The sequence below is a fragment of the Ptychodera flava genome, unplaced genomic scaffold, assembly GCF_041260155.1.
Source record: "Ptychodera flava strain L36383 unplaced genomic scaffold, AS_Pfla_20210202 Scaffold_32__1_contigs__length_2955704_pilon, whole genome shotgun sequence".
NCBI lineage: Eukaryota > Metazoa > Hemichordata > Enteropneusta > Ptychoderidae > Ptychodera > Ptychodera flava.
The window spans coordinates 1458270-1475933 of NW_027248354.1; the positions used below are offsets into that span (position 1 = coordinate 1458270).

Sequence of the window (17664 nt, forward strand, 5' to 3'; positions counted from 1 at the left end):
TCGAATACAGAAACACAGTAAAGATCACATGTCAGCTCAGGGTAGTTCAGACCATAACTGCTCAAACTGACAGCTGCCGACCGACAAACATGGAAACGTGAGATCGGCCTTGTGGGAACCCATCGCCTCAGTGTTAAACATGGGATACTTCCCTTTTCGTCACACATCGTTCATTCAAATGACATATATGTGGAGTCAGTAGATGACAGCCTATCTTATGATAGTATTCGGTAGCCGGTATCATGACAGTTTGTGTTCGTGTCGGCTGCACAGACGATCTGCCCTTTTGTGAGTTCGACTTTCTGAAAATCAAGATATGACTTGCGACCAAAATTGCCTTTTTGATACATAACCAGGAGACCTGCATTACATTTTAAACTAGTATTTTTGAATATTGCCAATATTCTTCGCCAGTGGCTTAATTCAACCAAAGGAGCGTGCTTCAACCACATCAAAAATCGACGCGGAGGCGAGTCAAGGCTGTTCAGTGGCATTCCTAGCTTCATCGCTCGAAAGTTATTCTCGGAAACAGGATGGCAGCATTGGTAAGGGCCGGATTTCACACATTATATGGAAAGCTGTGGTTATTTCTTCAAAAATATGTGATTGGATTGCGTACTTCTTCTTTTTAGCCTTGGACTTTCGCCTACTCGCCCCAAACGTCAATTAGCAAACAAATCACTAGATAATTCAGTCACGTGAATCCGTAAATTTTGATGCATCGATCTATCGCGATTAATTCTTAACTAACGCATAACAAACAGGGTCGCAGTCAGGTGTTCGAGGATGTAGGGTAGAAGACACCATCGACTAGTTTAATTTCAGAGTTAGGGGAATTATTTGTACTAGTTTCGAGAATTTATAATATCAGTGTACCCATTGATGTAAAAAAGTAGACCGTACTGCAGCATATCAAATCAACTTTTAGACGATGAACTTCGAAGTTATACATTGTACACATTATATTCAAAACACTTTCCGGAAAAGCAGGTGTAGAGGAAAAGACACTGCGACTGGAGCGACTATTGCTCAAGAAAATGTCTTTTCCACTTTCTGCATTTACCTTCGTGGTCCATCAAATCCAACGTCAAGTCATAGTGAACTCTGAGCTCAGTCCCGCATGTAAATTGCGACCGTGACCCGATGATATATGATGATGGATTTCATAAAAAAAGTGCTAGAATTTCGCTTTTCCCGTCAGTAAGCTTACAGGTTGGTAGTTATTATATAAGACTGATTTCAAACCGTGTCCATATTTTCCAAAGTTTTAATTAGGCCTAATAGCTGCGATATTTTTACCATCTTGAAAAAGATCTCGCCACTGGTCGGGCACGTCTGTGTAATACGGAATATTCATGAAGGTAAAAAATGCGTAAACGAAATCCCATTGTGTACATGCTGAGAGGTAAACTGCAGCTAGCAGCCTGTTGATGAAAATTGACCCCTAGCTAGCCCGTAGCCTGCTGCTCTCTTTCTTTCTACCTCCATGCTTTAGCTGGCGAAAACGAATATATGGTTCAGTTAGCAATATTTTTATTTAACGAGAGCAAACAAAAATAACATTTTTTTCAAGATTGAGTGAAAAGTGATAGTTATGGAATTCTATGCAAAGTTCGTTTCGTGAATATTTGACCACTTGGGGAGCCATACTCAGAAGACGCCATTGTTATGGATAGCGTCGCGTTGCCCACTCAGCGTTGCGTTGGGTCGTCTATATTTAGCTTTTACTGACATATCCCGCCGGTGTCTAGGAATGTCCACTAAAGACTCTAACCTTGAAATCCTGGACCATCTCGACGACTATGCGGTACGTTTGAATCTAGTGCCAGTGGTGATTGCCAAAGAGTCCTGCATCAGCTGGACGGCTCTCGTGTACAATTTACCAGGTATGTATGTACAGTATAGCTATTCACTTATTCTTGACCAGCCCAAGTGTCTGAGATACGTCTACTCCTTCTGGTATAAACGTGTCCAGCAAAATCTGTATCTGGCAAAGTATCTAACGTTTGTTTGTTTTAAATCATCGATATTCCTGATAATTTCAAACGAATAATGAACATCGAATTTCAGGGTCACTTTATGCTAATGTGACCTTTTCAGTGCTATGCATCCCAGGATGGGTGTTGATACCTGTCAGGGACTGGACAAACATTACGGCGGGGGGGGGGGGGGGGGTTGATTGGTGTTTTTAGAGGCCTGTGTTGGCACCTGATGTCTCAACAGAAAATTTAACCAACCAGATTACAGTTTCAATGGAAAACAAAAGGTAGTCCTCTTACATACTTAAACAAAGGCAATCCCAGGGATCAGCAAAAGTGCCTTATAAAATGGAAAATAATGACCCTTCAAAAAGTGTTAGCAAGAAAAAGATTGTCCCTCCAAAATTTTCATGTGCCCTGTGAGTCACAGTCTGTATAAATGATATCTTAATAATTGACATATAAGTTCTCATTTAACTTTGAACTGTTAAATAATACTTTTAACCTTTACAAATAATCACTAGGGTGAAAGTCCAATATCACATTTGTTGTTCACATCTGTTCTTTCAACCAATATTCTCATTGTGTACATTTATATCAATTGCCAAACATTTATATAAGCACAGATTTAGCTTGTGTTGTATTTAAAAATATCTATTCACATTTTCTTCAGAGACCAGAATGTACATGTTTAGTGAATCAACATTCCGGTGAAATTCTAAAAGCAAATTTCTTGCACACACATTCACTAGTAACCAGCTCAATCTAATCAAGTGCATTAACAGTGTTCGAAATAACACCTGTCTGGCAGTCCGAGACTGGTTGTTTTTCTGAAGGACTTGTAAAATAAAAACGTTACCAGTCCGGCGGACAGGTTGACTTTAGCGTTTGGAGTCTTCTTTAAAACTATGTCTGCTATTTTTTCTCCGGGCTCCCATTCAAATTTTATGGCAAGACAGTTTTCTTTCCAGTAAATTCATCCTACTCAACAGTGCATAACAAAAATACTTAGGCACATTGTTACGTACAGAGAAAACGAACAAAAGGGTGAACTCAGCAGTTAATGTTTAAACAAAATTCATTACGAAAATAAATCTAATTGCTAAGTCAGGGTAGAGTACATGCTTCAAAAGTGTACAGACTACTTATCTCAGCTGGGACGGCAAAGCTCCAGTCTCAGAGTTGTAACAGTCAGTCGGATGAATGAACAGTCCTTTGGCTTGCAGGCTTGAAGTGCACAAAGTCCACAGTATAAATCCAGCGTTGGCAGTGAAGGTCTTGAAAAGTCTTGAGAATGACTTTTGCTGGAGTTTGGTAACACACAAGAGACACGATCCCAAAAGTCTGAGTGGAAGCTGTGCACATCCTTGTTATACACATGTGCTTACATAAGGGCATATAAGAACAATCTAGAACTTTTATTGACATGCTAATTACTGTTCTAAAATTATCTCTCTTACACAACTAATTAACTTTCCAGAACATTCCAAACATGACTAATTGAATTCAAGGTTGTGAGGTCATTAAGGGCAGTGACCTTGAGAATGTTCTAGACTAATTGAACTCAGGTCATGATGAGTGCGGGGGAAATGACATACATAACACACACCCTCTTCAAAAGGAAAATTTTTCAAAGAAAAAAATTCCTTTTACAAATGTGATATGAAAAGTGTGAACAACAAAAAGCTCTAAATACGAGAAAGACAGTCTGCAATTAAATTGTCTCTACCTTTGATATGTCTAATATCAAGATAAAACTCCTGTAACATTAAACTCCATGTTAGCAATCTCTGATTTTTGCCTTTAAATTTCTGCGGAAAAACAAGAGGGTTGTGATCAATATAAACCACTTTTGGCTGATTTGAAGAAGTAACGTAAACTTCAAAATGCTGTAAAGCTAATATCAAAGATAAACACTCTTTTTCAATTGTAGAGTAGTTTCTCTGGGATTTGTTTAATTTGCGTGAAACGTAGCAAACAGGATGATCTACACCATGACTATCCTCTTGCAATAAAACAGCACCAGCAGCCGTACCACTAGCATCTACAGCTATATTTGAATGGCAAAGTGAAATCTGGTGCAGACAAACACTGGAGCACTTTGCAGTATGGCTTTAAGTGTATCAAATGCCTGTTGGCATTGCTCTGACCAAACAAACTTTACTTTCTTTTTAAGTAAGTTAGTCAAAGGCTCAGTAATTGTGGAGAAATTTGGACAGAATTTTCTGTAGTAACCAGCCATACCGAGAAAGCGCATCAGTTGTCGTTTGCAGTTTGGTATGGGAAAACTTGAAATGGCACTGATTTTGGCATCAACAGGTTTTACCTCACCCTGTCCCACAGTATGTCCGAGGTAAGTCACCCTTGCCCAACCGAGGTAAGTCTCCCTTGCCCAACCAAACTCAGATTTGGCAAGGTTGACAGTCAACATTGCTTTGCTCAGTCTCTCAAAGAACTTCCATTGGAGCTTGATGTGTTCCTCCCAGGTGTCACTATACAAGACGACGTCGTCAACGTAAGCTGCACATCCGTCTAGCCCGGATATGACGTCGTTGATCATCCGTTGGAACGTTGCCGGAGAGTTCTTCATTCCGAATGGCATCACCTTGTACTGGAACAATCCGTCTGGTGGAAACAAAGGCGGATATTTCACGAGCGTGATCCGTCAGAGGGACTTGACAAAATCACTTCAGTAGGTCAAATTTTGTCACATACTTGGCTTTTCCCTCTCGATCGATGCAGTCATCAATCCTCGGGATTGGGAAAGTGTCTGTCTTTGTTAAAGTGTTGACTTTCCCAAAGTCCGTGCACATACGATAACTGTGATCTGATTTGGGAACAAGTATGCACGGCGAACTCCAGTTACTTTTACTGGGTTCAATGAAGTCATTGTCCAGCAGGTATTTGACTTCTTCCTGGAGATATTTCGCTTTTGTTGGATTCAGTCTGTATGGATGTTGTTTTACAGGCTTACTGTCCCCAACATCAACGTTGAAACAGGTGTTTATATTCATGGAGCAGTTCTTTCACCTGTTGTTGTTGTTCTGACTGGAGGTGTGCCAACTTTGTAGACTACAGCTCCTCCAGGATTTCTGAGTTCTGAAGCTTGACCGAGCCCAGCTTTGAGTTTAGAGTATTTTCACTCAAGTCAGTTTCAGTATCACTATCTTCATAATGGCCAGAACTGACTGTACTGACAGGCTGAGTAATAGTAGGATTATCCCTATCCAAATATGGCTTAAGCATATTTATGTGACATAGCTGTTTTTGTTTTCGCCTGTCAGGTGTTATTATGATGTAATGTAAATCACTCAATGTCTTATCAATAAGGTATGGCCGAAACTAACGAGCATGAAGTGGCTTGCCAGGAACCGGAAGTAGAACAAGAACTTTTTGACCTGGTTCAAACTTCCGTTTTGATGTGCTTTTATCATATTTGATTTTCATGACTGCTGAGATGACTCAAGATTTCTCTGGCTAATTCACATGCTTTAGAGAGTTTTATACAAAAATCTGACACATATTGCAAAATATTCAGACAATCATCGTCTGATAGGAATTTATCTTAAACGAGCATAAGTGGGCCACGGACTGTATGTCCAAATACAAGCTCAAAAGGGCTAAAACCAAGAGACTCTTAATTGACTCTCTAACAGCAAAGGCAGAAAATGAATTCCTTCACCCCACTGCTTCTCTGTGTCAAAACAGTAGGTCCGTATCATGTTTTTTTCAAAGTTTGATGAAATCGCTCAAGAGCATCATGACTTTCTGGATGATAGGCGGATGACCTATACTGTTAAATGCCTAGCTGATCCATTACTTGTTGAAAAATACCAGACATAAAAGTGGAGCCTTGATCGGACTGGACACATTTAGGGAGGCCGAATACAGTGAAAAATTTGACTAAAGCTCTCACTATAGTCTTTGTCTTTATATTTCTCAGTGGTATAGCTTCGGGGAACCGAGTTGATGTACACATTATTGTCAGCATGTACTCATTTCCTGATCTTGTTTTTGGTAGGTGCCCAAAAGAGTCTATTAGTATCCTACTAAATGGTTCTTGAAATGCAGGAATTGGCTGTAAAGGGGCCTTTGGAATGGTCTGATTTGGCTTTCCTACCATTTGACATGTGTGACAAGTTTTACAGAAATGTGCTACATCCTGCCTGAGATTAGGCCAATAAAAGTGACTGAGAATTTTATAAGAAGTTTTGCTGACTCCTAAGTGACCAGCCTAGGGCGTTCATTGGCCAAGCGCAATATTTCAGCACGATAGTGCTTTGGAACCACAATTTGATGTTTTATAGCCCAATCGTCATCAACCAAAACATCTGGAGGTCTCCATTTACGCATGAGAATACCAGATTTTGTATAATAGGAAACAGAGCTATCTGAAGTTTTACTTCATCATCTACCCTGTCAAACAAAGACAAAATATCTGGGTCTTTGTGATGTTCTGCAATGAGATTTGATCTAGAAAATGTTTGACTTCCGTCAGCAGAAGTTTTACTGGAAGTTTCAAATCAATGAGGGATAACCGAATGATCCGTGTCAAACACCTGAGTGAGAAAGGTGTCATTTAAATCAACATCTCTGACATTATTTTTTGGAGTAATTTGATTCTCAGAAGTTTTCTTTGACATGGCTCGAGTAATAGCAAATGAAGGAAAAAGGTCGGGATTTTCCTCTTTTATTGGCTCTGGATACTGATCTAAACTAGGATTATCAGTCACAAGTGGATTAGCAATGACCTTGTCCCAGGCAAGGTCGTTTCCAGGAAGAAAGTGAATCTCTTCAAAAGGCAAAAAAGGCCTAATACCTAAAGTCACGGGTCCAGAAACAAAGTCCGAAGACAAATAGACATTATGGAGAGGAACAAATATAAAGTCATTGCAATCTACCCCCTTAATAAGAACTTTAGAACCTGAAAATGACTTTTCAGAAAACGGCAGGGTATCTGCCAACAAAAGAGGCTGGGAAGCCCCGGTATCTCTTAAATTTTGACAGGGGTAGCGAAAGAAAAATCACCAGAAAGTGATATAAAACCATCATGAATAAATGGTTCGAAAATACCCATAATACTATCTTGAGAAGAATTGACCTTGACCTCATTAATTGGGGATGAGAGGGGTTTAACCTCAGAAAATATGTTGCACACATTATTAGACTCTAATTGAGTTGATGAAGAAATAAAGCCGGTGAGGCTTAGATCCACTTTGACCACTTTGACCTTCACGTTTTCTTTCAATTTGAAACAATCTGATATTAAATGGCCGTCTTTCTTACAATAATTACAAGAAAGTGTACCGAACTGTTTGTCAGAAGGAGATTTAGACTTTGGATCTGATGATTTGGGAGTGTTACTTGAACTCTGTGAATCGTTGTCATTTGATTTCCTACTCTCCTTTGAAATTTCTTGGATGAAAAGGAGGAGTTAAATTTACCTGCATTGTTTCTGTATGAAAAGGACTGGGATGGTTTACTGAGAAATGAACGATTTGTGGGTCAATGAATAATCATCGGCCAAACGTGCAGCAACCTCCAATGTATCTGCCTTTTGTTCATTGATAAACGTCTTGATGTCACTCCGATGCACCTTTTAAATTCCTCAATCAAAACAAGCTGTCGTAATTTGTTATAATTCTGACTGACCTTTTCAGAAGAACACCAACGATCAAACAATTGTTCTTTGTTCGAGCAAATTCAACATAAGTTTGATCCTTCACCTTCTCACAATCCCTAAATTTCTGACGGTAAGCTTCAGGCACCAACTCATAGCCCTTGAGAATAAATTCCTTCACAGAATCATAATTTGCAGCCTGCTCTACTGACAACTGAATGTAAATTTCTCTGGATTTACCCAACAAAGCACTCTGCAAAAGCATAGACCAGGACTCCTTAGGCCAACTCAGACTCTGAGCAATTTTCTCAAAATGACGGAAATATTTATCAACATCCTTTTCTTGGAAAGGGGGAACTAACTTGAAGTGCTTAGTGATGTCAAAACTGTCGGAATGGGAGAATTTTCCTGACTGTCCGAGCTCTAAACGTTTCATTTTAATCTTTCTTTCGTTTCTTATTCTTTCTCTCTCATTTGTAATTCTAGTTTCTTGATCTCTAAATTTGTCTGCATTTCTAATTCTAATTTTCTGAGTTCAGTAGACTCGGGCTCATAATCTTTCGGGGTGGATTCCTCAAATTGGCCTAAATCAACTAAATGTTTGGCAATACGGTACTGTCTTTTCCTCTTGCGCATAGATCTTTTGACTTCTACTTAAGGAAATTGGCCAGTGTTATGAGGTCGTCTTTCCTGAGGAAATCAAATGTGTCCTGATCAAGGTCATCCATTTCCTCTGGTTTAAATTCCGCCATGATTAAATTTAGCTGAGCTCACGGTATATATGGTTTTGAAAAGGCAGGCAAAATGTTGTCAAATGGCTCAAAATATTCGTCCCCAGGACAAGCCCCAATTTGTTATGTGCAGAGAAAACGAACAGAAGGGTGAACTCAGCAGTTAACGTTTAAACAAAATTTGTTACGAAAATAAATCTAATTGCTAAGTCAGGGAGAGAGTACATGCTTTAAAAGTGTACAGACTACTTATCTCAGTTGGGACGGTAAAGCTCCAGTCTCAGAATTGTAACAGTCAGTCGGATGAATGAACAGTCCTTTGGCTTGCAGGCTTGAAGTTGCACAAAGTCCACAGTATAAATCCAGCGTTGGCAGTGAAGGTCTCGAAAAGTCTTGAGAATGACTATTGTTGGAGTTTAGTAACACACAAGAGACACGATCCCAAAAGTCTGACTGGAAGCTGTGCACGTCCCTTTTATACACATGTGCTTACATAAGGGCATATAAGAACAATCTAGAACTTTTATTGACATGCTAATTGCCGTTCTAAAATTATCTCTCTTACACAACTAATTAACTTTCCAGAACATTCATAACATGACTAATTGAATTCAAGGTTGTGAGGTTATTAAGGGCAGTGACCTTGAGAATGTTCTAGACTAATTGAACTCAGGTCATGATGAGTGTTGCGGAAATGTTCTACATAACAACATAAAGTAATCGCAGTATCAGGACTGGTAAGTTTTTGGCAGGACAGGCAACTTTTTGATTTACCGGTCCAGGTGACTTGTTGATATTTTCCACAAATTTCGAACACTGGCTTTAATATCAAAGATTAAGAAACTATAAACACACAGATATAGCTATTGATTTATTGAAAAAAAATCATTGATTCATAGTAGACTACAATGTATATTGAATCAACATTTTTGATGGAATCCAAAAATTACATTGTTTGTACACAGATATATTTTACGTCCAACTTCCAACTACTAAAATTACATAAATTATCAAACATGGATAAATGTACATATAATGCATGTTGCATAGGGGACAACTGTTAATATTTTGCCTATCAGATTTCAATTTATTAAATTTGATATTTTGTGGTCAAGCACTGTATTGGCCACATCTTGTTTTCAAATAGTTTCAATAGTTGCGCAAATATGATAACCCTGCATGACAAAGGCATGCATGACAATTCAACATGCTTTGAAAAAATGGACCCCCAAAAAGGCCTTACCCCCAGTTATTTCTGTTCAGTCTCAAAGGAAAGTAATCCAAGGAACACATGATTTATACGCTCTATTGTTTGTTGAACCTCTACTCAAAATGGCTGTGCATGAAGGTTTATAATAAGATAATGAAGTTTTGCTATCATTTATTTTCTTTTGAAACTGTAATCAGTTAAATGTTGGTAGATTTTTTAATTAAATCCCACAAGTCCACTTACTCAAGCTCAAATTTATGTATGTACAATGGTTCAAGGACAGAATAGAGCCCATTGATATTTTTGACCTTTTTTTCTATAGTCATAGGAGACATTACATTTACTGATTTATGTTGTCAATTTATTTCCTTTGTCACAGTAATAGTATTAATTTAGAAGGTTATAAATAATGCAAACCCTTTGCAAAACCTTTTGCAAACCCTTTTAACCCTTTGGTACTCTATGACGTCATCCGACATTTATGTCTGAGCCGGGTTCAAAGGGTTAAAGACCCACTAGCTGTAAGTCTTGAAATTTGTTTACCTCAAAATACATGTATCTCCCCATTTTGTCCTGATTTTCTCTGAATTATACCCTCTGGCTTTTACTGCATCGAGAAATATTTTTTTTAGAAACAGTTGACAAGTAAAGTCAAATTTTAACAGTCATTTTGATTATCGCCCATTTTCAAAAATTGGTAATATTACCAAGGAAAGAGAACATACAATGTCACAGTTGAAACATTCACCTCTGTCAGTATTCAATCTACGATGTCAAATCAGAGAGGGGCATTTTGGGCCTGCACTCCTGTCCAAAGGGGGTCATTTTAGCGCAGCCCATCATCAACATACAGAGATCATATTAGGATTTAAAAACTAATGGCCAAGTCAAGAAAAGAAGGAGAATACCGAGATTGGGCCCCCGTAACCAACCAAGCCTCCTGCAAAGTTGTCCACTGTAGGTACACAACAGGCCCAACAATTGCAATGGAAAACTAAGCGTTTGATTTGATTATGTAACTTATGTGACAAATTTTTGATATGTTGGACTTGCACAACTCTACAAATTTCTAAGGACTGTGATTTTTACTGTGCAAACGATCATAATCAAAGCTTAAAGCGCAGTGGTCGTCGCGCTGCGCATCCTCCTGAGGGGGTCCCCCTCTGTTGTAAACAAATCCAAGAACGCCGCACATGTTACGGGTTGATTGTAATGTTTGCGATATTGCCGCTTGTTAAAATGGCGGCTGATCTGTCACAATTACCAAATAACCAAATGTAACACGCAATAAAAGGTCAATTAATCTAAGTTAAATATCTGCTGAATATTGAACAATAATTGCACGCTGGATTGAGATCACATTTGCTCATGATTTTCTTGAATCAGTTGAATGGGGCTCGGCTACTGTTATCGCTCGAGCCATAGAGCTAGACGTACGCATGTACGCATGTATACGCCAACAGACTATCAACGACCGGGCTCTAGTTTTCGACATCGCTAGCAAGGACGAGAGCTTTCATTTCAAGAGGCCCGACAGGAGTACAACAAGTTGTACAAAGACAACAACTCAAACTACAGAAATCTACAGCTCGCAGAGCAATGCCCGCTGCAGCAAGAAGCATCTCTGCATCTGTTCCGTTCCGTGGTCTGTATGAACGTCCATGTCAAACCGGGTATATGGCGCGCTACACTCGGCCGTGGAGAATCCAACTCAACTACAACACAAAGTTTACCCGTTTTGGGGTGCAAACGAGAATTCTGAGTACAGGTATCAAGTCAAGCGAAGGACCTTTCATAGGTCTTCTTGTTATGTGGGGGTTATCTCACTTGAAAGAGGATTCAGACCTACCCGGCAATCAGGAGGTACAACAACGAAGTTTGCCCAGCACCGGTAGGCCTACACCAGCTAGCGGTTGGATCACTGCCATGACCGTGCACAGGCCCGGGGCACAGGATCTCTCGATACGTCTATGCACGGTGTAGCCGTGCAATTTTCCTGCCAAATGCCGCGAAAACCCGCTCGTTTTGTCTATTGTTTCCTGACATTTACTATTTCTTACCACGTAATACAAGGAGAAGTAAGACATGGTGATCAACAGTTGGTTGTGGGCCAAGTCGTCGCGGGCGGCCGGTACATTGTGGGACCGGATTCTCTATATCCAGTACGTCAACGCGGTGACCGTCTCCCAACAACATCTCCCGTGTCCTGCTCAGGCTAGCCGATCATGGTCTTGAGTGTAATTTTTGTGTTAGGCATTGTGCTTGTTGCTGGTCTACATATATAGGGCAATGTTGATCATTTTAGTTATGTATTTTCACTGTACTGTACATAGCATTGTGTATAACCAGCGTGATCGTGCGCGATCAAAGCTTTTTGTTCACTGTGTCTGAGTACAGTGAACTCAGCAACATAATGTGCTGAGTATAGTGTCCCAATGTTCGTAGCTCTACACGAGTTTATAATACACCACTGAAGTTCGTTTCCGATCTTAATATTTTACTATTGCATGATGTTGAGTCTTACAAAGGCCTTAACAAAGTGGGGGACTGCTCCCATCTCACTCCTATTGAAGTTGAGAAGACTTATGTTTACAAAAATTTATGTTTATCAACAAAAAACCACGCAAGCGCGGCGCGACGACCACTGCGCTTTAACGCACCGGTAGGATTTTTCAGAGAGTGCCCCCACTTTGCAAACATAGACAATTACTCATACACTGCATCACAAGAGAGTTACCTGTACGACCACGGATACGCCTAATTCACGTGCCGTGTGCCAAAGTTCAGGTTGCATGATTATCATTTAAAGCTAGTAGAATTAGATGCATTTTCACTCTAATTCACTTTATCGATTCATCTTCACTGTTGAATCACATTCAATGAGGCCTTGTATGTGCATTAAGTGGTGACCTGTGATATGTGTGTTCACGAGTTCAACCTGTGCGGGCCGGTAAGGGACTGGAAATAAAAAAATTATAGGGAGGGAGGGCGAATTTTTCAAAACGATGCTGAGAAAAGTGACTCTCCCCATCGTTATGCTGTCCCTGTACGTGCTATAGTCAACATCAATAACATTTTATTTGACAGATCTAACTAATTCATAATGTGACGCCTCACCCCATCAAAAGTGAAGGCTATTGCACATATACTGGCAAATAAATTAAATTGAGGTCAGAGGTCATCCTGGTTACTTGATGTTTTGGCAGAAATCTTAATTAACATAATCATCTCTTTCCATTAAACTTCAGACCTCCACCTCTGTTAGCTACACATATTTGACACGTTGACTGAGGTGAGCCCAACTTCACTGTGGGAATGCATGAACTACATGCATTAGCATTAACTCTGTGTGACCAAACAATTAAGAGAATGTTGCGCCTTCAGTGGCTTATCAAATGGTGAAGTAAGGGCCATTCAACATTTTATCGCATGAATTGCACAATGCGCTCTGTGCATTGTACATTGGACTGCTTTATGCAGTTGTGTGAAGATTTTGGTGCAGATATGCACAGTATCTAGGGTTTTTGCTTGTATGCACTGTGATGGGATTTTATGTTTTGGCAAATATTTAAAAAACAGTGCAATCTTTATTTTGTCCAAAATTGCATGTACAGTCCCAGTGTGTAGTTAATAATAAGTGTATACATCACCAAAATTAGAACATTCTCACAAATTTATTTTGGCTTGACGTTAAAATCATAAAAACAATGCTAGAAAATACAGCTAGTGGGGGGGGGGGGGGGGGGTTAAGTTCACATGAGATTAATTTTAATCTTACCTAAACATGATATGTCATTTTATTTGCATAGTTTCATTTTTAACTTTCGAAATTATTTCTGTTTCTGCTGAAAATGAAATGTGGTGTTACTTTCAACATGCACATTCTGGATATTGATATGACCATGGATGTAAAAAGAGTCAATTTTCATCAATGGTCTGACAGTCTACCAGCTCTGAGATACTGCAGGAATGCATAGTGCCGTGTGAATCCAATGATGTTGACCCTTCTCAGGCCTGTAAATGCTTGATATATTTCTCATTCAAATCTCTCTTGATGGACTGTCAGATTGATATGGTGATTCATCGTCATTATTGTCACATGAAATATGATGGTTCATCATCTGTGTTTAAGATAATTTATTTTTTCACTCTTTTATTTATTTCTTTGCAAGTTGCAGGTCCCGTGGAGATATTTATTAGGCGTTGAACAAATAGGAAAAGTGTAGTGCCCCAAGGAATGACAGAGTCACACGAAAAGGCATGCCAACAACTGAAAATAATATGAGAGGTATGTACTTCATATATGTATGTACAAAGTCTGCACTGATAAGTTTTTTGTTTAAAGTTGTGAACTTTGAAGGACATGCTAACCAAAGCACCAGTGTTGGCGAATTATGGTACATGAACATGGTTAAGCACAACCATTAAAAAACACAAAGTAAGACAATTTTACTTAGTTGACCTTTGATGTTTGATTATATTTGCAGAGCACCTCACAGCCATAAGCAAAAAAAATCTGCCTTTAAATCTCATTTTGAGATACATATTAATTGATAGTGATGCAGCTTATCCCATGTCAAATTTTGAAATCACAATGAAATGTGTAAACCCTGCAATTTTTATAGAGAAGCAGAGTGTTATAACAACTAAAGGGGGCTCTTACATGTGTTCCAAACACAAATGTACATTACATACAATAATTGCAAAGTCAAACCTAAGAAATGCTTTTTTTTAACACTGTCTCCCAACACTTGCCAAAATATTATTTAAGGAATTCTTGAAGTGTACTTTATGAACTTTGTACGGGAAACAAAACACCTAAACAATATCGAAAGACAAACTGTCGTTGGATAGTTTGTTGCAAATTGTGTAATGAAAGATGAAACAAGCTTCTGTTCTGATAACATGTTCCAGATTTCATGACATGTTCAAAAACCATAATTTTATCTTTTACTAAAATAGTATGAAACTATTTTCCTATGAACTTAAACTTAACTTAAACTATAATCCAGTGGGGACAATGTCATCAGCGATGACTTCTATATCAAGCACCAACAGATTAACTCTTAAAGGTATGGAATTTGATCCCAGGGCCTAGGAGTGGCACATGTCAAACAGTGTGTATCTTTGCATCAGAGGCGGAATAACTATGAGTGTATCTATTTGTCCAGGAAATCTTAATCTCGACTGCTATGTTTGTACGCACATAGAGCCAGTCAACGTTAGGCACACACACAAAAAAACACAAGGAACAAACAGGCAGTGGTTTTGAACAAAATCAATGTACCCGGTACTTCAACATGAAAATATTCGTACCTTGACGCACTTTGAACATAGCTCGTAACACAGGACGATGGAAAGCCCATGGAACTACGTGTACAACTATAACAGCAACTCATGTATTTGGTGCACAGTGAAGCTTCTTCAGATCAACAACTTTTACGGGTGGTGGACTGACCTTTCCTACTGCAAGTCAATTGTTATCTTACTCGATTCAGCACGAATTTCTTTTATGGACTTTTGACGCGGTGTTTATAGTTGTTATGTGGTGGCAAATCCTTGTCATATCGACGACTGCTGTGTTAACAGTCACTGAATAATCTGTGCATGCATTTACGAACACCGGATATTTTTACCGTTTTTAATCGAAAACCGTTCGTATACGTCTATGATGGTGACAAAAACAACATAAGGAATCTCGCGTACATTGTTACTGATTACTTTGACCAAACAAAAATCACCCAAATGCTGAATGATGATCATAATGAACTCTTCAGGTTTCAGGACTAAATGGGCCCAAGCCCGATCTCAGTCAACAGTGCCTGGCTCGACGTCTACTCTATCAAATTGGCCGAGAGAATATACTAAATTTACCTTGAGAAAAATTCAAACTGTGTATCATATTGAAAAAAAATCTACTAGGGCCACGAAGCGAATTAAAAAAAAAATAACAAAACCCAACAGAAGCAGTGGAATGATCATTAGTGTGCAAGGTCGCTGTATTATATGTCAGGCTAAAAAATGTAACTTTGAAATTTCTGGACGGTACAAAAGGCTCAGTGGTACGAATGTTTTTTCATTGTTGACATCGTATCGATCTGATTGACACAACAAATGTATGATCGTGCATCCCCTCGTGATTGCAGCTGTTTGAAAGCTTTCCCTATTGTTCTTTGGTGCTTCGAACACGTCCACAGCATCGCAGCAGTTTTGGCATCAAAAATCAACTTAAAATGGAAATAATGAGAGAATTTCACCAACAAGGTGATGCTACAAGTATTCACAAAAGTAATATGTTGGAACAGTGCTTTAATTTACACTTTGGTTGTTGAAATCTCCAGATTTTAAGGAGCATTCGTTGATGCTGTTACCATGTGCCACTCATGATGGATTATGAATGCCCAGGGAGATAGAGGGTATGTATAGGCTCCGAGTCCCCCTGCCTTTAATCCATACTGGCACCCATACGTAGTCAGTTCAGTCTTGATTTGGTGATTCCCCAGCGTGACATGCCCTCTTTTTAGTTCAATATATGTAAATGTTACAAGGCACTGTAGGTCAAAGCTGCATGATACAAACATATTTCTACCTCAATATTCCATCCTAATTTGACAGATTTAATATTCTAACGTATATGTCTTACTGTATTAGTTCTCGACCAATGAACAAAGACTTGGTCCATTTGCTGAAGCATTAATTGATGATATGTTTTGCAAAATTAATAGTGGGAGCACGACCATACACCATGTGTCTTTGAGATACATTGATGTTAGTCTCTCCTAACAAAAAACAGGAATATTTAGTCAGTAAAATAGGCAATGAATCAGTGAAAAAACTTTTTCATCTTCATATTTGTATATTATGGCATAAACTTGTCAGTTTGATGTGCCACAGTACATAGATGACCAGTTTATTATCAATGGAGCATTCAGTTATTACAGCCAGCACAATTTGAACGGGTTGGGGTTCACTTTAAATTTGAAAAATGCAAAGGGGGTCATGTATTTTTCCAACACCATTGGAGTCACTTAATTTTCTTAAGTATTTGTACTGTTAAAAAAAGTAGTTTAAGTGTTCAAAAAATATTTTGGGAGATAAAATGATTCGCTGCATTATTTCACTCTCGGTAGTCATTAAACTGTAAATCTGAACAAAAGTATAATTATCTGTCACATAAACATTTTGCCTTGGCAACTCTGAGGCTTGTCTTATTGTAAATCGAGCTCACTGAGGGCAATGAACAATTTCTACTACTAACATATTAGAGATACACTGTATAGCAAGTTTTGTCAGGGAAAGTATTTAACAGTGACCTGTTGACCACTAGTGTCATGAAAAGTGAAATAAGTTTAGTTGAAATTCCAATATTATTACTGTTGTCCACATCTGAACCTTCAAACACCCTATTTGAATCAAGTAAATTTGTATCAATTTTCAAACACCTCAGAAAGCACAGAATTTGTTTGTTAATAATTGTAAAACAATTATTCATAGTTTTCTCATAGACTCCAATGTATAGTGAATAAACATTTCAGTGAGATTCAGAAATCAATTTTCTTGCATACAAATCAACTTTTAACCATTCTAGTCTAATGAAGAACTTTCAAATGAATTATCAAAGGTCTATAAATACACAGATTTAAACAAAAACAAACTAAATGGATAATGTACAATTCTGATGATTTATTCTGTGTATCGTTATTTACAGAAATTGAAGGACATAAACGGGGCTATCCAAGGACTAGCATGAAGCTGAATACATTTGATAGTTGTGTGTGTTTCTTCTGAGGACAGCGAGCATGACAGAAGTTGCAAGAGTGGTGCCTTTATTCGGAGACACTTGCCATAGGAAAGAGAAAGAAGTGAAACTGCGTACAGTATGGAAAAACACTTGCATCAAAGGAAATGCATATTGAGGCTACCTTGCATAGAGGGCGCGGCCTCAATCAGACAAGAGCCTGAGGATGAGGATGGTGGGCCATAAGCCGTTATACAGACAAATTAAAAATATCAACAGCGCTGACAACTCATTACAGGACAATGTTTAATGTATAAGCATATGTTTTTGCATTTTCTTGATTCTGCTAAAAGCTCAATGATGCATTTTAGTTTTGAACAAAGACC

At 38.6% G+C, this 17664-nt stretch overlaps 1 long non-coding RNA gene across 2 annotated transcripts; it reads left to right on the plus strand.

Moving 5' to 3' along the window:
• The first annotated feature begins 1677 nt into the window (after positions 1 to 1677).
• LOC139127504 (uncharacterized) lies at positions 1678 to 17463 on the plus strand. Of its 2 annotated transcripts, none has more exons than XR_011551030.1 (3): positions 1678 to 1886; positions 13713 to 13828; positions 17249 to 17463. It is a non-coding gene; the product is annotated as an uncharacterized lncRNA (long non-coding RNA). The 2 variants fall into 2 exon arrangements; XR_011551031.1 differs by having other exon boundaries at positions 13719 to 13828.
• The last annotated feature ends 201 nt before the right edge of the window (positions 17464 to 17664 follow it).